The following is a 25,049-nucleotide window of genomic DNA, read 5'->3' as shown; positions in this document are numbered from 1 at the left end:
TTTTTTTTAATTGTTTTATTATTCATATGTGCATACAAGGCTTGGGTCATTTCTCCCCCCTGCCCCCACCCCCTCCCTTACCACCCACTCCGCCCCCTCCCTCTATTAATCACTTGATAAGAAACCAAATATAAAAATCTTTTTTCTCAAAAATAAAGAGGGGAATAACATACTGAGCCCCTGTGGGACTGTGCCACTGAACCCACATGACTCCAGCCATAGGTCACCGCCGCAAACACTGTCTCTAGAAATCACACTGGCAGTGGCTAGAGGTAAGACTTTGGCTGTAAAACTTGTCTCTACTTTGCCAGTTCTGGTTTTTTTGTAGTTTTCTTTTTAAAAGCTATTGGATTCAGAGCCATGTTTGTTTATTTAGTCATCTAGTCAAGTGTGACCTCGATGCAAGGTCCCTCAGGACTTCCTTTCCTGCCCTCCTCTCCTATTATAAACTTGAAGCTCCCATTGGCTCTCAATAGCTCCTGAATGTTTACAGACTTGGACAACAGCACAAGTGGGGCACCCCCTCTTTCTGACTAGCCCCTCTCAAACAGTTGCTCCTTGGCCATCCTTGGGCCAGGGTTTGCACATCCCAGTAGTAGAGTGGGAACCCTGAAGGACTGGGCGTGGAAGGGCTTCACTGGCAGGTTTTTGGACAGGAAGTTATGCAGAATGTCTAGAATGGGGGTCTCCTGGATTTCTCACCTACCAAGAGGAGGGCAAAAGACAAGGCCCTCTGATGCATGAGGTAAATGGCAAGGCCTCCACTTTCCCAAAGTATGGTATATTAAGGAGAATGTGATATCCTTAATAAGCACACAATGATAAATAGTATATCTTAACTTATCTCAAATCTTGTCCAGCACCATCAGCTACTATCACCAATGCCCTGTGTCGATGTGCTCAGTCAAGACAGGAATCTGACACTCCAATTCCCCAGCACAGAATCAAGGTCTGTGTACCCTCTTTACTTGAACAAACAGGGAAGTCCAAAAAATGAAGTCATCATTTCCTGTAAAGACATTCTGCATGGGCCTCCCCTCGAACTATGTTTTCCATAGAGGTACAATGTTTGGACTCTCCTCCAGAGTACAGCAACAGACCTGGAACAATGGCTTCCATGCTCCTCTTGGAGGGGCCTGAAAAGGCTAGAGCCAGGAGTTCAGATGTTTCTGAAATAGAGTATGGAACATGGTGGCAGATTGAGGGACTACCTCTCCCTGCTGTTGAAAAATGATAATGTTTTCAAAATCCAAAGGGTTGTAAAGGGGATGTACTGAGGGTTCCTCCTGCATGAGTCAACATGTCCCTTCCATTAATTCATTTACTCTTTCACTCAAAACATTTAAGAACCTACTATATACTATGCACCATTTGAGGAATCAAGAAATTGGTGGTGAACAAACTAGTCAAGAGCTTATAGTTTTACAGATTAAAGTTAACTGTGTATTCAGATAAGGTTATGAACCAGAAGACTCTGTGGAGGGGATGGTAAGGTGTTCTATAAGGGCAGATAGCTTTAGGATCCACTCATATTTGGAATATCAAAAAAGGCTCCTAAGGAAATGTCATTTCAGGTGATGTGAAAAGGGTGCATTTTTGGTGATGAGCTTTACAGGCAGAAAGAAAAGAAAACTCAAGTGCCCTAGGATGGGGAAAAGAGTATACCAGGTGTGAGAAACAAGCAGAGCCAGTATGTCTGGAAGCAGAAAATGAGGGGCAGAGGAATACAGGGGATTACATGGGGGCTTAGCAGGTGATGCCTTAGACTTTTGTTGGGCACCCTAAGCGTGATGAAAAGACACTGAAAACTTTGCATCAAGGTAGACCTGGAATCTGGTTTGCATTTTTAGCATCTCTGTGAAGTACTGGGTGCAGAGGGAAGCAAGAATGTTGCAAAGGCCAGGAAAAATGGCGCCTTGGCCCAGGTTGAATGGTAATGGAGATCAAAAGAAGCAGACAGATAGGCAATATTTTATGGAACAAAATGAACCAAGATATGTATCAATGATGAACGAGAGGGAGGGTGCTGTTGGTCTTTGGTTGATACAACAGGATTCAAATAGTGCCATTTCTTAATGTCTGAGCCTTGATGAAGAAGCAGGCTTAGGTGAGTAGAGACAGTTCAGTTTGTCATTGAAGCTCTAAAGTGCAGAGCAGAAAATTTTCATCTTGGTGATTTAATCTGTATCACTGATGTCATGAAATAAGAGGTCCAATCAAGAATGTAGGAGAGTGAATATGGTGGAATATTATGTACACATGTATGAAAATGGAAAAATGAGACCTGTTAAAACTATTCCAGAGTGGGGCAGGGAGATAAAGAAGAATGAAGGGATTGAATTCAACTATGATAAATTCTAAGAACTTTTATAAATGTCACAATGTACCCCCTGTACAATAATAATTGAAAAAAAGGAAAAAAAAACTTGAAGAAAAAAAAGAATGCTTAAATCAGACTAGGGGGCAAAATGGGAGCTTCTTCAACTTTTTGTTTTTTATTTTCTTCCATTAACTCAAGCTGAGAACAAAAGAACAATACAGCATTCCTGTGTATCCATGAGATTCATCCCAGAACCCTGTGCTGATATTAAAACTGCCTGTGCTCAATTTTCTTATATAAAATGGCACAGCGTTTGCATACAACCTATACACAACTTCCCCCATACTTTCAGTCATATCTAGGTGATGTCACTACCTAGTACAATGTAATGCTATGTAAATAGTTATTATGCTGTACAATTTAGGAATAATGACAAGAAATAAAGGTCTGAACTTATTCAGTATAGATGGAATTTACTTCAAATAATTTCTGTTTGTAGATGTTACACAGAATACCAGCTGCGAGAAACAATGCACTTATGTGTGCATGCATTTTAATGTCAAAACTTCCTGCAGGATCCTGGTTCAAAGCCAGCCCAGGCAAATAGTTCACGAGACCCTATCTCAAAAATACCCATCACAAAAAAGGGCTGGTAGAGTGGCTCAAGGCAAAGGCCCTGAGTCCAAGCCCACCATGCACACACACACACACACACACACACACACACACACACACAAACTTCTTAAACCTCATGAATATAATGAAGTCAAGATTTTCAGGGTAGAAAAAGCTCATACAAATTGTATCATATTGAAAACCCTGCTACCCAAAAGCTTAAGGCTGGCCCTAAATTCACTCTGCCAGTCTACAATAATGCTGGAAATCGGCCAGAATTCTTCTGATAATCGTGACAGTGTTCTTTCCAAGACAGGGACAGCACAGTTCTCAGCCTGGCTGATTACTGGTATCACCCCAACCCCAAGAGTAAGGTGAAAATCTTACAGATCCTCCCAGGTGATCTGGAGTGGGGCCCTAGCCTGTATTCCTAATGTTTTCCAGGTGACTTCTGATTGGCCAGATTCAAGATGGACTAATACCCCATGCTACCTTTCCTTAGACCATTGTATGAGATTTGAAAATTTACGGTATTTACAAAATTATAATATTTACAAAATGCATTTTTCCTAATTAATTACTCTTAGTCTGTAATGCAACCAAAAGTGTCTATTAGGGTAAGTATTCATCACTGGTGTGAGTTAGAGATTTTAAATTCAGAATTTGGCAACAAAGTGAATGATAAGAGGGTTTTCTATTTCTTTGGTGAATTAACTTATTTCCAGTACAAAAAGAGCCAATATAAACACTTCCTTTCTGTAAAATGAAAGTCCTGTCACTGTGCTAAGATTTTTTTCTAGAAATATAAAATAGTTCAGTACTCCTAGAAATAAAATGGCAGATTTAGTCATGTTGAGTGAGAGAGAGAGAAAGGGATTAAAGAAAGATGGTTAGTCAAAATCAGGCTGGATTTTGCTAATTTTAAGACATTTGAAAACATCAAAATGTGTATTTTATATTCAAGATTTAACATTTTAATATAAACAGACTTTTCTAAAAAATACATAGGATAACAAACTTGGGAAAGTGAACAAAATGGAACACTACCCATATGACATAAGAGTCCCTTCAGTATTGATAATTGATCAGATTCCAGTGACAGATGACAAATCAAGGCTAAGCAAGAAGGCCCTAAGTACAGTACTGGAACCGGGTCAGAATGACATTCAGGATTCCCACATCTGGCTTATCTGGCAGACAGATGAGCACGGCAAGTCATTTTGGTCTGGCTGACCGCTGTGCACAGATACATGCAAACACTTCCTCTGTCTTTCTTTTCAGATGCCACCGTACCTTTGTTTCCCACTGTTCCTCCTCCTCCTGCTCTCCCTTTCTCTCTTGGTGGCCATTAACTACACTGACAGCTTGACAGGCTGAAATAAGGAAATAAAACACGCAAGCATTGTTTCCTGATGTATGCATTCATCTCTTCTGCCAAACACAGATATTGAGGAGATCCTTCACCCTCCTGTCAACTCGCTAAATTACACTGCAGCTTGTAGGCAGCACCAGGCAGGTCCCCCATCTCACGTGCCTCTATCCCTACCACAAGAATATGCAAGGGCTTCATTCTTTTTGCCAAAATCCTTCTTGCATCATTTCTAATACTGTATCTTCTTAAGCTATGAATTGGATTTCTTTGGGAAAGTTGATTTATTTTGCAACTCAGAAAAAAACCTGTCAGGCTTCAGTTTGATTTTGTAAAGTGTCTGAAGGTGTTGACTTCAGCAATGGCAAATGAACACTATGTGACTAGTTAACGTCATTCCTCTCAGGCCCAATCAAGAGTTGTGCCTTTTGAAAATGAGCCACTCAGGTAAACAGGACTCTCTTGACAGATATAGTGACGGAGAAAAGAGATGGGTTAGGACACTCCAAAGTGGGTCAGACCACAGGTTTAGATGCTTCTTCTATGGTTATTTGCACATAGCAACTGCATCAAACTTCCACAGCAGCACAACTTTGAAAGTCTAACACACAACAATCAGCTTTGTTCAGAGAACACAACATGGCTATGCATGAAATTTTAAGAGACTCGAAGGCAAGGGATAAAAATAGAGGAATGATGAGTGGCTTTCTATTGTTTTTTTTAACCTCCCTCATCCACATTAACACAAAGGAGGAGAAATTTCAAGTGGAATATTGAAAGATATAAAACAAAACAGACAACAGAAAAAAGCCCCTAGAATTTTTCCCCTGCATTAGCTAAGTGCCTACGTTATAAGGTGTCAATGTGTATTTTCCGTGAAAGCTGCAAAGAAGAATCCCATGTGAGTCCTGCCTGCCTGCTAAGAACCTTGTGGTCTAGAGGAGACATGACAACCAGAAGGACTTTCCACATGGAAGGACAGACAAAATGCTATGGAAATTCAGCAGAAGTAGGAGTGTTCTCACCATCTTTACCCACAAATGGGATGCACACCACAGCTTGACTAAAGGACCACACAAATGTCTTCTGTTTTAAGACTTAACACTTCACTGCAATTCCATGTGCTGTGTAATGTACCGTTTTTGTCTGCCTATAAACTCTGTACTTAGTCTACTTTATTATTTTTACTATTATTATTAATATTTTGCAGTACAAGGCTTTGAACTTGGGGCCTCACACTTGAGCCATGCTGTGCCACTTGACCATGCTCCCTCCCTTGCATTAGCTGTTTTATTTTTCTTTTTTTGGTGGAAATGGGGTTTGAACCCAGGGCTTTGCACTTACAAAGCAGGTGCTCTACCGCTTGAGCCACACCTCCAGTCCATTTTGCTCTGATTTTTCGAAGATGGGGGTCTCACAAACTATTTGCTCTGGCTGGCCACGAGCCATGCTCGTCACAATCTCAACCTCCCAATTAGCTAGGATTACAGGCGTGAGTCACCAGTGCCTGCCTTGTATATTGTCTACTTTATTCATTGCTGTGTGTTCAAGATTGATACTCTGTGTGCCATGTAGTGTGTCTAGTAAGTCTTGGCTGAATGGATGAATGAATTGTCTTGTGATAAGAAGTAGTGACTGACTCTGATGAATCTCCAGACAACGGTTTTTGAGTCCCTTGTTCCTAGAATTCCTATCTTCTTGAAGGGCACCATAAAAGAGATGAGAGATTCATATAAAAATGCTGAACACCTCAATGATGCCCAGACATTATCATGACCAAGTGACAATTTGTTGAGTCAATTTGTTGAGTTTCTTTTTACTCATAAGGAGCCTCTTTTGCAGTCTAATGGTCATTAGTTATTATAGGATTAATTACATAGTTGCTGAACAGGAAAACACTCTGTAAGGTTTCACTTGCCCTTTTGTCTTCTGTCTTTTCCAAAGAATAATACTGTTTTGACTCTCAAAAATCACCATCTTCAGTTGGGTGTGGTGGTTCAAGTCTGTAATCCAAGCTACTTGGGAGGTAGAGGTTGGGAAGATTGAGGTTCTAGGCCAGCCCAGGCAAAAAAAAGTTTGCAAAACCCCATCTTAATGGGAAAAAGTCTAGCATGATGTCTTGTGCCTAATAATCCACGTACTGTAGGAAGCAGACATAGGAGGATCACAGTCCAGTCAGGCCTGGGGTAAAAGCAAGTCCCTACCTCAAAAATAAGCAGAGCAAAAAAGGCTGGAAGAGTAGCTCAAGTGCTACAGTACCTCTGTCTCAAATGCGAAGCCTTGAGTTCAAACCCTAATACAGTGGAAAAAAAAAATCCCCATCTTCTAAGAACAGCAACATATTTATCACAAATAATCAATAGAAGTGAAAGGTTACTACAGTAAAGATTACAAAGCAGTAAATGCAAGAATCATATTAAATAAGTCTATTTGAGGACTAGTTCATCCAGATGAGGTTAAATACTTCACTAGTGTACAGATTTTTTTTTTATCAAATACTACCTCCAGTTATGTTAGCTACTATTTGTTAAACATTTCTTTACTGTCACTATGCATGGTATTATACAAATACTTCATCACAAAAGTTTTAGGATTACCTTCTTTGGAGGAATTTTTATTTCCACTGCACAGACAAAAAAAAAATTGAGGCATCTTTTCCTGGAAGCAGAAGAATCCAAGTTCACTACTATCTGAGCCACGAAATGCTTCCATTCCAACTACTATACACTTGGCTATCGTTGGATAATACAGCGACGAAGTTTATTTCAGCTCAAATTCTCAAACATTTATGAGGAAGTTCTTCTTAATAGTGAACACTGCTTTAAACTGTATTCTCTCCTGTCAGTTTAACAGGCCAACACAAACTTAGTCAAGCTGCAAACGTATCAATTACAACATTTTAGCTCACGAGAAAAGTCCAAAACAAGCCATCTGGTTCAGAGTACCATTTTTATTGCAGATCTGGGGATTGCGTGGGAGTGGAGGGCTGGAGGAGACAATTTGCCTTATTGCACTACTCTCTTTGATGTCCTGGCATCCTGTCTTCTTTCGCCATGTTCAAGGGGCATAATGCAAAGGATACCTCTTCTTCCCCCAATAATTACACATTTCGAGAGAGAAAAGGATGATTCTGACACCCAAACTGGACTCCTTCCAACGGTTTCTGCTTGTGGTAAGAGGTCAAGAGAAACACCACATTTTCATGTTGTCACACTCTGCTCTAAATCTAGTTAATATATATTGTATCAAAAGATAAGGAAAAAGCAAAGACTGCTTGTACCCAAGACTCTAGAATGACTCTATGCCTGTGCCATCATGGACAAAAAAAACGCATCTGAGTAATGCTGACACATTTATACCTTTCCCTGAATTCTAGGCTTAAAGACAGAGCCTTCACACATAACGACACTAGACTGTTAGATTCTCATAGGGAAAGTTAATGTAGCAGAGTGAAAATGGGAATTAGTAGAACTGGATAGAGACAAGGAAGAAAGAAAAGGAAGAATGGCAAGATGAAAGGGAAGAGGAGAGGAGCAGAAAAAAATAAGAAAAGGAGACAAAATCTTTTTTGCTTCTTCCATGCCCTTTGGTAAAGCTGGAGTTTTGCTTTAAGACAAAATTGAGTCTTTCAGTACTCAATGATATTTTATTTCCATGTAACTTCCTCTTCAAATAGGTTAATTACAGAGGCAATTAGTCTAGTTACACACAGGATGTCACTATTCCCTTATATAAATAGAATGAACACACATGTTTCAGGCAGAGAAAAATATCTAGTCAGACCAAATTTCAAAATGTTATGGAATTGTGTCCTGTGAGCTGCTCTGTGGCCCAACTTGTGATCACCGTCCTCACTGACCGAACAGCCCGAATGCACTACTGTTAAGATGGAGGCTCTTCTGTGATCTCAGGACGGTCTGCTCACACTCTAGCAAAAAGTCCGAAAGGAAGAGGGATGGTGCCATTGGTAAATGAAGAGAAGAGAGTAAGGGCTTATTAGCAAGGCAAATGCATAGGAAAAAAAGGAGCCGAACTGAAAAAGCAAATTCTATTATTAGTTTAAACAAATGCTCTGGCCCAGCAGCCTCCTAGGTTTTTTGTGTCAGTCCTTTATTTTACATATTCAGAGTCTGGAAATTAGTGGCCACTGTAGTTCTGAGAGCCAAGTGGTTCAGAGCACAAGAGTTCTTCTAAACACTGAGTATCTGTAGCTCTGCGAAGCAGGGTCCAGTCTTGGTGACACACACAGAAGTTGTTAAATCACTAATAGAGGCATCCATTTTAGCCTGAAACCTCTAACCACTGATTACTGCTTGTGTAGTTCTCAAAACTAAAATGATAAATTGCTCTTCAAAATAATAAATTGCTGTATCTGGTACTAAGTGCATATTCATAGAGGGTACTGTGTCCTTCTGGGTAGTGGCTACCAGGATGACAAGAGTGAAGCATCTATGTTCATTTGCTCGCTTGCTTACCACAGTTATAGTGAAAGCAAGGTCCCAGGTCAGACCCTTAGGTTAACCAATATATTCCTTTCTCTTCTGTGGTCATAGACTCTTCTGCTCAGTGTTGTCTGGCTGTCTGGTGACAACAGAACCAGAGAAGCACCATAACTACCCTGTGTGATTATAAGAAAAAGAACCCAAATTCTTCCTCACCCTACTAAACAATGGCCCCATTGCCTTCCTTTCATATGTGACGTGCTGAACACTACTTACAAATCACTCTTTTGCCTGGGTTTGAATCCTGGCTCTGCTCTTACCAGAGGTTGAGCCAGTTACAAGCTGCTCAAATTTTCTTTGTCTCAATTCCTTCAGCTGAGAAAGGGGCACACAGCCAGCACCTGCTTCATGGGTACTTAGCAGGCTTAAATTGTACATTAGATGCAAAGCCCAGAAATAACACTACATACAAAGAAAATCCTCAGTAAATGATAGATGCTGTACTAACAGTGATAAATAGCCATGAGGTGTTTCTCTGATTTTGTACATGAGTGTGTGCACACATACATACACATGAATATATATATATATATTTAACATTTTATTAGAAAAAAGTGCAACTTTAAAACTCCACAGGACAAGTGAACCAAGATTCTCAAAGCCTGCTGTAGAATTTTCCCATAGTCTAGTCTGGTATGCAGCATCTCTGTGGTTTCAACCCAGACTTACCTGAGTGTCCTGTAGGAGCCAGGCAGAACTAGGCTGTTCTACTCCAGGATGTCCAAAGCATGTGCTGAAGACACAGGGATGGGCAGATCTCCCTTCCAGAAGATGAAAGATGCTTCTGAGAACGTCTTAAATAACTTTCTGTATTGATTCTACTTGAACTTTCTGCCCTATTTCCTCTAGGGAGCCTGATAGTGGGTGGGTCAATCAGCTAAGTCAGCTAGGCAAATAAGTCGTTTTAACTACACTGCCTGCAAATTAGAGGTGTATGCATATGTATGTGTTTTCCTGTGTGTGCACCAGGACAGTTCCAAATTGCAAGATAATTAAAAGTATAGTACAGGCTTTATAAGGAAGCACAGTAGGAGAGTTCTTTCAGTGGACAGCCAAATAAATAACGTTTGTTATTAAAAGTCACATACAAAGTGGTTTCACTCTCACGATCTTTTCACTTGGGGATTTCCTGCTGAGGTATAGTCCTCTTGTACAGGATAGGACCCTCTAGGTTTTAAACTTTCCTAGTTTTGTATTTTCAGCCACTATATAGCAGTCAATTTGGACAGACCACATGGGTAACCAGATCAATTATTTAGGCATCAATACCTGAGAGGGTGTGGGGGAAGGCTAGAATATTTAAGCCTATCAAATGGCTCTGAAACCACTCTCAGAAGACACACAACAGAATCCTCCAAGGCCCACTTTTCTACACACATCGGGACCTAGAACAATTCAAATCAACTCTGAACCTAGGACTATGTGATCAGACAAGGAGCCAATCCTAGGGTTAGCAAGAAAGTGCTCTGAAGCTGACTGATGAATCTGTCCCCTCAAACTCAACATTTTAAATGAGTTTTCTTCTGGACACTAACATGGATAAAAATGATCGCTTATTCAGTAATGTTTTTCTCTTAGTCTTTTTAGGATCTCAGAAAGGAAATCATAATAAGCTTATTACCACGGTAAGAAATAAGGGTTATTAGCATAACAGCATTAAACATATAATATCTTTTTTTTTTTGGTGGTACTGGGGTTTGAACTCAGGGCCTCACATTCACTAGGCAGTTGCTCTACCACTTGAGTCACTCCACCAGCCCAATAAAATGTCTTGATCTACCAGTAGGATCAAATGACTTTCCTAAGTCATACTCCTCAAATATTTCATTCACAGAAATATAAAAAAAAGTAACCAAGTATTGTTATTTCCAGTACACACTAAATAAAAATATACAAAATGACTGATTAAAGTAAATGATATTTACAATTACAGAGCCATTATTTTTTCCTTATTTAATGTTATTTAAAGGATGAAAATCTGGCTGTGAAGTGGTATTTCACTAAATTTCTGATGAATCAGTTGTACTAATGCTTTTCTTCTATTTGTTCTTATTTTTCTCCTTTTCTTTCTCACTTGACTTTTGACTTTAGTGGGCAAAACATAATGGCCATTGTTCGATTCATGTCTGTGCAAGAGATGGTTTTGGTTTTCCTTCCCACCTTCTCTGTTCTGCCATCACCTCTGGTACATAGCTGGGAGCCATGCTGGAGATAACAGTGTGTCCTGCTCTCTTGCACTTGGAGTGCCTTTGCATACAACTCAGGCTTACCTAAGTCACCGTTTACAATATTGCACCAAAGAGCAAGTTACACAGTCGTCATTTATAAGTCAACTGGTTACATGACACAAAATATAGAGCCAATTGCAGGATTTATAGCAATAACATTTACGTATCGTGTTACTCCTAGAACAATCCAATTTATAAAGTGTCATTGTGTATACATAAGGAATAATCATAAATCACTTACATTAAACAGTGTCAACCGGCAAAATACCAGTTTCCCCCTAAATTCTGCATTCCAAGATTAATGAGGTTTTTTTTGAAGGGAGATACATTCAAAGAAAAAGAAACCAACTGTGATTCATACTAGGTGAACAACATAGCCGAGATGGCAGCAGGTGTCGGCAGCATGATTTAGAACCTAAGGAGCATCTCTGGAAACTATTAACCTTCCCTGAAGTAGAGGGACATATGCAGAGTGAGCTGGGATTGTGGCAAGATCCCAGCTCTGTCACCATTCTTAAGCTCTTTTCTCTTCCCTTCTCAGTAAAGAATGGATTTAAAACAAACAGAGAAGTCTTTTGACCATTTGTCTGGCATGTTTGCATCTACAGACACTTTCAGAGAACCTGGGAAAGATTATTTAGATTAGCTGCTTTTGTCTCTTTGACTCCTAATCAAGAGAAAAATCTCAATCAGTGATCAGAGCTATCAAGAGTCCTAAAGCGAAACTTGAATAAGCACATGGATTTTCTGCCTCTGTTCTCTTGAGCTCATGATCTCTGCAGAAGAGCAATTGTTTCTAGAAACCTCTGCTTTGGAGTCCTGGATGAAACTAATTCCTTCTCCCCAAAAGCCCTTAAATGCTCTGACATTCAAATTTGTAGCAGCATTTAACCTCATCAGAAACTCACACCTCCACCACTGAGTTGGCCATCCTACGTTAGATAAACAGAGTCTGAATTTCTCTCATAGTATTTTGGTCTTACATCTTTGCTCTTTGGAAAGGATTACAGGCATGATACTTTCTTCCTGCTTTAACCCACGGCCTTAAAATATCCACTGATTTGTTTCAGCCAAAACTTATAAAAACTTAAAATTTTTCTTATTGATTAGCATGAACTTGTCCTTTTAAAAAACTCACTTCTCCAAATCTGATGACTGATATTTCCACGGAAAGTAGAAACTCCTTCACTTGGTTAAAGTGAGAACTGAATCTAAAGAAATTAGGAAAGGAATGTCTACAAGAAAATCTGCACCCTGGCTTTCAATGAATGAACGGCCTGCTGTTTCCTACTTGCAGACAACTGACACTGTGTGCAGATATGTTATGATCTAGGAAGCCAAACGAAACAAAACCACACACCACAGGGACAAGAGAACCACACACTTCCCTCATGAAGCAAGAACTGGTAGTGAAACAGATTCTGGGGGAGTTTGGTTTTGCTTTTAAAATAACCTGTCAATCTGAAAAGTGAGATCCATAATAGTCTTTGTAGAAATGTGCTGAAAACTGGCCATGTCCCTACACAGCTGTCTTTTGGTGGCATTAATTGGTGATTTGAGGCACTTCTTCACAATTAAGGATTTTAGACTGAGAAGGAGCCATGATGGGCTCGGGGCATGGCTTAAGTGATAGAGCGCCTGCCTAGCATCTGCAAGGCCCTGAGTTCAAACCCCAGTACCAGAAAAAAAAAAAAAAAAAAAAGGACAAATAGAGACCACACTTTAACCATAAAAGGAAGTTTCTGGCTAAAAAGCAGATTACATATGCTTTATGAACATATCACAATGACATCCCTTTGCACAATTAAGATAAGCTAACAATAGAAGCACGTCCATTCATGAGGAATGGGGCTGCCTTGGGGGTGTCTGTCTGTGTAAGAGACGTACGCCAGCAACTCTTTCTCCATCTAACAAGATTATTCTTCAAAAGCATCTACTCAACACAAATCCTCTCCCATGTTTGAGTGGCATTTTTATTCACTAGAGAAAATTCCTCTTGCTCTCATGAAGTCATTTCAAATCCCATGGAAGGGTGGATTCAACTATGATATGTCACAAGGTCACAAGGTTAAGCATGATAATAATAATACAATAATAAGATGATAGTTAAAAAAAATTAAAAATAAAAATAAAATCCCAGGCTAACTTCTACTTGTTCAGAAGTAAGCAAAAAATTAACATAATATGATTTCCAGCTCAGGGACAGCTACTCCAATCTCCACCTTGTTGAAAGATTATTTTTTTCCCAATATTAATGAAAAACACCCAATCACGATGTGCACGTTCTCATATTTCCCACAACTAACATAGTTTCTACTAAACTTCTCAATTAAAAGTAATTAAGAAGATAACAGATTTACTCAGTACATTTCAAAATAAAGAACAGCTAAACAGGAAAAAAAATCAGTAAATGACTTTCCATAACAAATTACATTCACAGACCCAATTAGCACTTTTGTTTTAGGTTTATTTTATTGTGTTTTATTTTTTATCGTTGTGCTGGTGGGGGCACACGGCAGCATTTACGGAACTTGGATGTGTGCCACAGAGGTAACAGTTGCTGAGCCAGCATTTGAAATCTATTTTTTATGTCAATTTTCCATGTTGCCAACATAAAGTTTTTCCCTGAATACAAGATTTTACCTGTTGTTCTTACCCAGAATAACAGCTGGGAAATACCTCAGGCTAATCCACTCATTTCCACTTCAGGTTAAAAGAAATTACAACTTCTTTTAATTCTTAATTTGGATATTGTCACTCCTACTACTAGTTATATATTATACTAACTTGACTCTTTTTTGAGTTACTGGGGTTTGAACTCAGGGCTTCACGTTTCCTAGGCAGCACTCTACCACTTGGGCCATGCCTCAGCCTATTTTGCTCAGGTTATTTTCGACATGGGTCTCACCTTTTGCTTAGGCCCCCTGGACCTTAATTCTACTATTTTGTTTCCCCTGTGGCTGGGATGATAGGCGTGCACTATCATACCCGGCTTTTTTCCTTTGAAATGGGGATCTACCAAATGTTCTTGCCTGGGCTGGCCTCAAGCCATGATCCTCCCAATCGCAGCCTCCTGAGTAGCTAGGACTAGGGAGGTAGGAGCCATCAGAAGCCGGTTTAATTTTGACTCTTTATTCCAGAAACCATCCGAATAACAACTCATGATTCTGGTTATCCATCGAAACCAATATTGCTTTTGGTTTTTTCTAGAAGGAACTGATTCAATGTCATTTTTGGAGGGTTTTTCTTTTTTTTTAAATCCTAGGACTTAAGGAATCCTAACAAATCCATAGGCTTCTAGAATTCTACACAAAATTTCATGTAGGCAATCTTCCCTTGTATCCAGGGGATATTGGTCCCAAGATCCAGCAACAGATGGCAAAATTTACAGGTGCTCAAGCCCGTCACAAAAGATGGCATGAAATTGCATATGACATACACATATCCACTCGTGTTCTTTATATCATCTATCATGGTTTGAATATGTATGTCCTACGCAAGGATGTATGATAACCTCTCAGTCCCCAGCTGACAGCACTGTTCTGAGAGGCTCTGGAGACTTTAGGAAGTGGGATCTCCTGGAAGAAGTAAGTCACTAGGTGGTAGGTCCTTGAGAATATCTTGTCTCTGGCCCCTTCCTGTCTCTCTCTCTCTCTGGTTCCTGACCCTCTGAGGTGAGGAAGGTTCTCTGCCACAAGCTGTCATCACCATGATATATCCTGCCCCAAGGAGCCAAGCAAGCACGGACTGAGCCTCTGATACTGCAGCCAAAATGAATCCTTCCTCCTTTCGGTGCTTTTGTCAGACATAGTGACGAGAAAAATAACTAATACCTCACCTAAAATTACTTACACTACTTACAGCAGTGCCTACACTTCACTGAATCCATGGAGATTCAGGATTTGACTTAGGGTGCAACAGCTAAAGTTTTGCTTTTTGGAACTTTCTCTATTTTTTCTGAGTATTTTCAATCCACATGCAACCCTCAGATACAAAGCAGGATAACTGCAAGATTCTTCTGGCAGAAAACCTTCCTTTTTTTGCTTCCTGGCATTCATCTTGCCTCTTTCAGTTACTAGTACCCCCTTTTCCTCTCAGGTACCATCCCATTCATTGCCCACCTCATGGAAGATGCTGGACTGCTTCTGCTCCGAGTTCCCAGAGAGGTGCACAGGACTCATCAGTGAGCCACTCAGGATGAATTCAAACAAGGGGATTTCAGTAACAGCTTGATCTGACGCCTGAGAGGATGACGTGGTTAGGCAATGCTGTGACCACCATCTTGCTACCAAATAAGCTGAAGCCTGATGCTATGTTAGTGTAAGTAAGTGAATATTGTTACATTGTTTTGATCCAGAAGTTAGCTAGGTGCCTCGGTTCCTTCATATCCTAATACATGGCATGTGTGTGCACACACACTCACACTCACTCTGCCCACACTACAGTTGTAGAGTGGATTGATTCTTCTGCTTAATTCTTACTGACTTTCTCTGACCTTTCCTAAGTAATACTACCCTTTCTGTTCTCTACTTCTCCCGGCCCTATCTGTCTCTAATCCCACTACATATAGTCAAAATTGTACTCCATTTGCTGTATCTCTTAATCCGGTACACAGGAATTTTGTCAGTTTCTAGTTTTTTCCATTAAAGCATGCACAGTGCAGGATTATTTTCCAGTTGAGGAAAAAAGAGAGATGGGGAGGGAGGCAGGAAGAAAGAAAAACAGTATTTAAAAACGGGATTCAAATAGAGAGTGGTGTAGTTTCACTAATAGTGGAACAAATTGAGATTTTGTTTAGACACATATAAAATACATCTTGAAAAACAAATGTCTGTAGCATAGATTAGTAGGAATGGATTTCTTTATGTATCTGATCTCAATTCCAAGCACACATGGCTGGCACAATCATGGAACCCCTAAAAGTAACTGCCGGAGTTTACAGCACTTCTGCTTCCCATGCACTGACTCGATAAATGCCAAGAGTGAGTATTTTAGATTAAATGAATAGATTAATAAACATCTTTGGAGTATCCATCATGACGTCTGATTTATGTTCTATTGCTAGCGGTAATTCAAAGAAACGTCATGCCATTCAAAAAATATTGCATGTTGTTCACACCACTTTGCCAATGTTACGACATCATGTCAAAATGACAGTAACGATATTCTTCTGCAGAACTAACTGTTCACAACAGCCAAACACCACATCCATGGCCACCAGCACAGGAACCACTCACATTTATAACTTTGACGAATGGCCTTTCATTTGTAAATTTATAGTGCTCCCATTATTTCCTCTGGGATCCAAGAGGTTCATTCAAAAAATTGCCACAGCATTTATCTGTGCAGAGATGATAGATGTGGTTTGTGAAATTAAATGATTTTAAAAATTAAAATCATACTGCCAAGAAAAGAGTCACGTTCCTTCCTAGTTTGTCACATTTTTAAATCATCAGAACTGTACTCTCAGCAGATACAATGTTTAATCTAGGTGGCACACTCATTAACTATGTCTAATTACACATCCTTAGGGGCAGGTGGAATCAGTATGAACCACTGGACATTGAGTCAAACTTAAGTTTGCCATTTTATTTCCTAATTCTACTCCCTCACTTTAAGCTTTATATAAAATATCACTGAAGCGGAATATCTCTTACTTATATCTATGGCAAAGGACCACTACCAGGATCCCACACAGTTTACTGCGAGCACAAACTATTACACACTACCATAATTTTTATCGTGAGTCAAATAAAATATATGTTTTACCAAAAATCAATCTATCTCATCACAATATAGACTTTGCTCATTCAGAGAGACAGATGAAGAGGGAAGTGAAAGGTAACAACTTTCACTAAAATAACCAGTAAAGAGCAGGATTGTCAATGTGTGAGAAGGAATGCACACTGCAGCTCAGTATGGTTTTTTTGGTGACGTTCTACTTTTCCCTTAATTTGCCTTCAAATACACACAAGGCAGGTACCACACAGAAGTCTTAGCAGTACTTTTTTTTTTTTTAACAAATCTATCCTATTACTACAGAACATACTAAAACACAACCTGTAAGGGTTTAGTGATTTGTTTTGGTTACATGAACACCAACCTCCAATTTATTGAACAAATGAGCATTAGCTCATTCAGTCCAAAAAAACTGTATCAAATTCTGGTACCATTTGTGTGCAAAGCACTTCTTATATATGAAGATCTTTATGTTCTGCTTAATGCAAACATAATATGAAAAATAATAAAATAAATATTTTACGCACCTCAGGGGGCTGCTAACTCCTTGTGGGCAGGGACATATTTTTCATCATCCTTGGGTCACCGGTGACCAGCACAGCACCTGGAAGACACCCCATAAGTGTGCTTGAATTAAATAATACAGTGCCGATTGGAATCTATTTGGAAGGTAAGGATTCAATGAGATAAACCATCCCACCGTCAATCTTCTCCTCCTACATGTCACAATATTTTTCTTATAAATTTTAATGACAGCTCTATTCTAAACGCTCACCTCTCAAGAATAATTGCTTCTAAACCCCTGCTATATCTTACTGTGGTCTTGGTTTTGGTGAGAACAATATAGTTAACTATTGGAGAGTATGTCCTTTGGTGTCAACAGAGGTCCAAATCCTGGGTCTCCCACTTACTCATTTATTTACATGGTCTTGGACAAATTTCTTAGTCTTAGTCTTAAATTCAATGTCTGTAAAATAGAGATTATCGTGGTATTTTTTGTCATAGTGTTGTTGAAAGAATTGAAGAAGACAGTGCTTAATGCAATCTAGTATTTTAAGATATACAGAATACTGCCAATGAGTGAAGAAAAGTTTATTTTCATTCCTCTTGCTTCCTACCCCTTTAGTGTGGGAAGAATTAACCTCGACCACAGAGAGATGGACTTTGCCTTCAGATACTAGAATTTAATCTCCTGGAATTCAAAATGCCATGCTTGTATCTCTGTTTTCCTGGAGGCTTTGGCTAATCTAGAGGGTCACAATGTGATTTATCATGGGTACTTTGGGCTCTGTAGTATCTGTTTTGCCTCTAGTAGAGGCAAACTGGAAACTAATGGCTTCAGCTCAACACCAACATCGAGAACAGTATGTGATCAATAAAACCTCTGGATACCCAAGGCTGACGTGATCCTCCTATGTTGGAATGCTCCTTGTGTATTATCACACACTGGTACCAGCAATGCAGCATTTCCTGACAATGGAAGCTGTGTGTTTGGTTCTTTCCTGGAATCCACCTGTGTACTTCTTCTCCTCAGCTGATTTTAATCTACACCCTTTCCCTGTAATAAGCTGCAACTGTGAGTACAAGAAGTTTCAATGAACTCTGTGAGTCTTTCACGAAAATTATCAAATCTAAGAATAGTTTTTGAAACCTCCAAACTTACAATTGGTGTCAGAAGAGAAGATGGTCTTTTGTGGAAAACTGATTCCCTCTACTTTTGACACTGACTACCTCTATAGTTGGTTAGATGCACCACCCCCGCCCCCCGCAACAGCATCTTCCTTCTGTAAACCCAGAGAGTCCAAAAAGCTTTGAAAGATAGCTTAATTCGCCACTTAACAATGATCCCACAGTCTAAACTTCTTCAATCTGATGGTGTTTATACAAAATTATAAGTCAATATTTTGTCTGCCCTGGCACAAACAATAAAGCTGCAACCTCCCAGTTCCCATAATAGATATAGAAAAGATTTGTGTTGTGTTTTGTTACTGTTATTTGATAAATAAAATGACAGTAATATCTAGAAGTAAATGGATCACATATAAGTAAAATTATTACTTGTATATTATACAGATGTTAGATTTGCTAATTTTCAAACAAAATATTAATTAAATCCTGTTTCTTCCAAGTGCTTGGACTGTTCTGTGCAATAGATTTTTACATTTTGTCTTTTTTAAATAAACCTATTAGTAATACTGGTTCAGTAGGCAGAATTGTAAGATGATCCCTAAGCTATCCCCAACTGGTGACTATGCTCTGTGTAATGGGATTTCCAATATCAATGTGAATAAATGGATTTTGCTCCCATAAGTGGCTATATTATGTAACACAGTTGATTTTAATACAGATTATCTGGGTAGATCTCACCTAGTCATGTAACTCTTCTAAATCTTAGAGGTCAAAGACAGAGAATTGAAGCCTAAGGAGGATTTGACACACATCACCACATCCAGGGTAAAAGAGCCCACAGGGTAGGAATAGAGATATCCTCTAGAAGTGACACGAGACCAGTAACACAGCCACAAGGAACTGAATTCTGCAAACAACAAGGTAAGTTTGAAAACAGACTTTTCCAGAGCCTACAAATAAAAACTCAGCCTGGCAACCCTTGACTTCAACCTAGTGCTACCTGAAGCAAAGATCTCAACCAGAAAGGTCTGGACTCCTGACCTTCAGAACTGTGAGCTAATGAGTTTGTGATCTTTTGTTACACAAGAACACAGGATACTCCAAGTCTTTCCTTGACTTCTCTCTAGTTTTTCACTCTGAAAATAAGAATCACTATGGGAAGTGTTGAACTAACTCTAGATACTCCAGGTTACTATTCCCAACACTGGGAATTCCCATTGACCCACTCCAAATGACAAAGTAATAGTTTGTATTTATTGTTTATATAATACATCACTTGAAAAGCTCAATTCATCTCCTACAAGGAGTTAAGAAGGCAAGACTTCAATATTCGGTCTGTTACTTCCAAATTTTCTTAGGCCTTCAGAAAGTATGAAAGTAGATAGCAGCTGTTCTTTTTTGAGGCAAACTTGAGAAACTACCACAGGTTCAGTGGAGTACATAGAATCACTAAGTATATGGAGTGAGGTTGGGATCACTTAAAAATGTTCAAAAATGACCAATTTCAATGTTCCTTGCTCACTAATGTACTAAATATTTAAGTGTACACAATATGCAAAATTCTCTGATAAGTGACAGGGATACAATGGTAAGATACCCAAGGTCCGCCTTTTCACTGACTTTTGCTCTTTCAAAAATACACTTCTCATCTTGTTCAATTATAAGACTGTGATTAATCTTTAATCACTAACTCAAGGTTCATCTCAGGTCTCAAAAGGAGACTTTTTTGACCCTCTTGGGCAAAATAAGATAAGGTGTCCTTTCTCTGCTCCCATAAAATGCTGTACCTAAAAATAATTTTTAATTGTGTTAAAATCGTAAGGGGTTGCATGTCTGTATCTTCCATAAGCAGAATGCAGGGAAAAAAACTCATGAAGCATGTGCACCCCAAATTCCTAGAGTCCAGAAGTGGTTATGAACAGGAAGGTCTTCTTTTACAAGCTAAGACTGGACTTAATTCCTCCTGTAGGTTAATATATGTAGACTGTTCCAACCTACCAAGGCTTAACTGAAGATTTTTTTCTAATTTATGATGGGGAAGAAGTGTACCCATACAACCACTCTATTTTCATTTTCAGCATAATATTCAATGAATTCTATGAAATATCCAAAACTATTATAAATTAAGTCAACTGTAGATTGATCTAAGTGTTCTGAGAATGGTCAGGGTAGGAAAGGCTTAGCTGTAGTGCTGGGTGATCAGATGGTAAGGTGTACAGAATGCATTTTCGACACAAGATCCTTATTTGCAACTTACAACAGGTCCATCTGGATGTAAGTCCATCTTAAGTCAAGCAGTATCTATCCCTCAGGAATAGTAACTATCTCTTCAGATACAAGCATAGTGAAGTGAGGGTATTTTCAGTTGAGGATAGGAACCAGACTGGAGGAAAGGAATGAGAGGGCATGACATAATGTCCAGTGCATATCAGTCATTTTGTGGTGGTAACACCTCTCCCCATGACCCTCTGTCTTGATTCTGAGTTCCTGGGGGCTGCCCTACAGAGACACTGCAGCCTGCAAACTAGGAATCAGTGATATGGGAACTCGCCCAAAGACACTAGAGGTCAAGGCAGAGTTTCTTCTTGAAATCAAAAACAAATTTTCCTCCACAGCTCAGAATAATACTAAGAATATACTTGTATGCTTGGAGCAGGAAAGGTGATAAGGTGGACTAACAGATATTTCAAATAAATGATAGATATTACTGATTTTTAGACACAAGAATATTAACAAATTCAATGTCAAAGGCCTCACACTCAAGGTGAGGCAGGTAAGGTTCACACCTGAGAGTGGCACTACATGTATACCCTAGGTGTCCCACCCATCTTATCCTATTCCGTGGCTGATGGGGAAAGACAGAACTGACAAGCAAAAAGAGAAGCTTTGGCATGGAGTGATTCTGGGTTCACTTTTTAAAACCTTTCACCTTGCACAGTAGAGTGAGGGCTCTGGAAAAAGAAAAGATCATGAAAATAGCTCCATTTCCCCTTGGGGATCAGAACAGAGGTAGTTGGGTTTTCATCCCTTTAGATACATATTAAAAGGATTACAAACTGTTATCAGATATTTCCCTATTTGATAGCTCTATTTGCTATTTTTTTTAAATACCTCTATTTCTTCCTACCTTCTCTAAGCATGTTGGGTCCACTTATTCCTGTACTATTGAAAACTACACTCAAAAAGAACCAAGAACATCAGTTTCCTAAGAGTCAATAAGAAAGATATCCACTTGTAGTCCCTGCCAGTCTAAAGCATATTTGTAAGTGTTCTCTTATGAAGTCCACCACAAAGATACATGACCTAAATTCTAAAATGGCAAAACTCTGAGGTACTAGGGCAACTTGCCCAACTTAAACTCTTAAGATGTGCACTGTGGTTCCTTACACAATTTCCAAGAATCCTCACATTTTCCATCTAACAAGGGGGCAGCCATGTACACGTGGAGGTACATTTTCTGTCTAACAAGGAGGCAGCCATGTACACGTGGAGGTGGGTATAGATACACTGGAAACTGGTTGGGACCTGTGCAGTTTCTCTCTTTGCTTGCCAGGCTGGCTGAGGGCTCCTAGGTAAGTCACTCACTCTTTCCAGGCATTGCATTCCTTACATTAAAGACCTGAAGATCCATCCTGCTATAATATTTCTGTCTCAGTGAGACGGGAATTTCCGACCTCACCTCAACCTTTCCAATTCGTGAATGTAGGCAGAAAGACATAATTGAGTTCTCAATTCCAGCAGGAGAACTGGCAGCATGAAGAGTGTGAGACTGAGATGCTAGATGAGACTTGGGTGATCATCAACGATTCTAACCAAATGCTTTGGAGTTTAACAGGAATGGCAGAAGTAAGCACAGTGCTAAAAGCCTTATGTGTGTTATCTGACTTAATTCACACAGCGATTCTTTGGGAGAGATATTTTTATTATACCCATTTTAGAGATGAGGAAATTGACACCAAGAGATTAAGAAATAGGCATGAGGTCACACAGCCAGGAAATTCTTGGCCATCTGTGCTTCCCCCATTAACTGAATCCAAGAGCTCAAATGCAACACAATAGAAAGTCCATGGCAAGAGAAATTGTTGTCTAGAATCACCGTGTATTAGAAATATTTAGCATAACCATTTCTGAGACAAAAATTAAAATGCAAAAAGGTAACTGATCAAAAATGTACTTTCATCAAGTCAAAGTACATGGACATCAAGGATGTAGTGTTAAGGACAATATCACTTTTTCATTTCACTGTGAAGCAAAGAAAGTTAGTTTACCGACGGTAGTAGCAGGGCTGTATTAGAACTCAGTCTCCTCTTTTCCAGCCACTATTCTTTCTACTGTTTTCAAACACCTGTGGAAAGACACTTGTAGTTAAATGCCTCCTCTTGCTCACTAGCCATGATCTTATGCCTCAGTTTCCAGATCTGTAGAAGGTGAGAAATAATACCTACTCCCAACAGTTGCTTTGAGGGCTGTAGTAATTACTGCACATCAAACACTCAAAACCAGTCCTAGCACCCAGTAAGCACCCAGTAAGTGTTGGTCTTTATTACAGTTACAATAGCAATCACACATTTGGAATACAAGGAGGTCAGGGGATCAACAGCCACTCAGCAGCACAGTGAAGAGATCGTAAAAGGCTGGCTAATAGCATTTGAGATATTCCAGACTTTCCAACAAAAAGCTCTAGCTGTTACTCCTCTGTGCACACCATATAGACAACAGAGATCAATAAATATTTGTCAGAACTGTAAGAACAGGAAAGGCTCAATGTCATTTTACCAGCAAAGCGTGAGGTGGAAGCCACTGGACTTTGGACACTGGAAGGTCAGATCATGTGTTTGAGACTCAGTTTCCTTCTTAGAACTTCCCTACTTTGGGATCCTTCTTGAGTTTCCTTAAATTTCATTAAATGAGGTCAAAGGAGATTGTGTATATTAATTCTAAAAAATTCTTACCAAGCGAACAATATATAACCTTTAATTTCCAAGGTTTTCCGTCTTGTCTCAGATTTCCTGCCATTACAAGCTTGGGTGCGACCACAGGACAACATGTAGAATCTGTAATCCAGTCTTTAATATTAAAGACTTTCCATGAGTGGAAGAAACAGAGGACAAGTCCCCTTGCTCTCCTGGGCAGAGCCCACCCTTTGCTTGAGGGATCTTCACTCATAAAGGAGGAACACTGTGTAGCTTTCAAATGACTTCATTCCCATATTTACATATTTTTAATAGGGCTATGATGAATCTCCTTCCGCTTGACTCCTATTTTGAGCTGTGATATTTTAATCTCCATTCTTGCTGTAACTTAGCAGATGAATGTGCAGTGTGACAGAGCTCAGAGGAAATAGTATAAATAAAGCAAAGTGGAGCTATGACATCTCACATTTTATAGCTTTTTTATTGTAGCCGAAGCATAAACAGAGCACAGCTGTGTTAGACTTACCGCTGTGAGCACTCCCTCAATCCTCACCCCCTACTGCTTTTAAAAAGACAGTGCTCTTATTCAGAGAGCTTTGGCGGTGTGGGTAGCTGTCCCCACCGGGCCTTCCTCTGCCCCAGACCTCTAGAGTTGACACCTTTCTCCTCTGACAGATGACTGTCAGACTGAAGGTGGACATGTCAACTGCAGCCAAGGCTGTCCGCACAAAAGCCCGCCAAAGTCCAGTGGCCTCACCTATGGGAAGGGGCTGCATACACCAAACTTCAATGCTTTCTCCTCTCAACATACCCCAAGCTTAGTCATTTACAAACATTCCTAACAGGCACTAGGAAATTAGCAGAAAGTCTTCAAAATGGTATACCTTCTTAAGGAAAGCCCCTTCTAAATGAAGTTGCATTTCTCACTTTTTTTTGAAGCGTAAATCAAGAGAGTTTATTGAGATAGAAAAGTGTAAAGTGGGAGAGTAGAGTCCCCAGAGTTGGGGGGAGGGGGAGGTTTCCAAGGGAGGGTGCCCTATTTCTCACTTTCAAGTTAACTGGTTCAGGTCTTGGATGAAAGTGGATGAAAGCTGGAAATGCCAAGAAGGCCAAAGAGAGAGACAGAAGAGCAATGCTGATTTATGCAAAATAACTCAACATGCTCACATAATCGATGGATTTAGAATTGTTCAGTAAGTCTAAACAAGACTGATTGTGACAAATATCAAGCACCATCCACACCTGACACACCTGACACAGGTAGGGTTATGTACACAGAGTAGATGAGTCTGGAGCAGGCACCTGATCAAAACTGGGCCCATCACAGTCCTTCCCTGAGACATTTCACTTCCACAGAATGCAGAAAGCAGTGAGCTGTGACTCTAACACTATCAACAACAGCGGCACTTCCTCCCTCTGGAGAAATCGCTATTACAACACGAAAGAATAAAGCCAACATTCAGAGTGACCAGGAGTCAGACAGAGGGCTCAGGCCTTGACAGAATGTGACTTCTGATTTGCACTGTGCCTGAGGCCCACATACATCCCCACCCTTCACCCTCTTTGGTTTTCTGTTTTGCTGATAATCCCTTACCAGGCTTTTTCTCAAGCTGCCTCAAATTGAGCTTTGTCACTTACAAAAATAAAAACTTTTAAAAAGTCTTAATTATTACACCTTCCACAAGAAGATTCTGTTTCTCAATTGGGTTAGAATGTGTTCTTCCTTTTTCAAAT

The 25,049-nt window shown here is 39.7% G+C and overlaps 1 protein-coding gene across 12 annotated transcripts in view; it reads right to left on the bottom strand.

Annotated features, from left to right (window-relative positions):
- The window catches only part of Sox5 (SRY-box transcription factor 5), a 922,227-nt gene that overhangs the window by 736,757 nt on the left and 160,421 nt on the right, over positions 1-25,049 (bottom strand). For 10 of the 12 annotated variants that reach the window (XM_074075856.1, XM_074075855.1, XM_074075854.1 and 7 more), the window contains one exon: positions 17,301-17,377. The exons of the other annotated variants lie outside the window; for them this stretch is intronic. The gene's annotated coding sequence lies outside the window, so the exon portion shown is untranslated. The remainder of the gene's footprint in view (positions 1-17,300; positions 17,378-25,049) is intronic. 12 annotated transcript variants of the gene reach the window in all.

Source organism: Castor canadensis, chromosome 6 (assembly GCF_047511655.1).
Source record: "Castor canadensis chromosome 6, mCasCan1.hap1v2, whole genome shotgun sequence".
NCBI classification, from domain to species: domain Eukaryota; kingdom Metazoa; phylum Chordata; class Mammalia; order Rodentia; family Castoridae; genus Castor; species Castor canadensis.
Note: the sequence above shows the minus strand (reverse complement) of the source record. Positions and strands in the feature narration are given on the sequence as shown.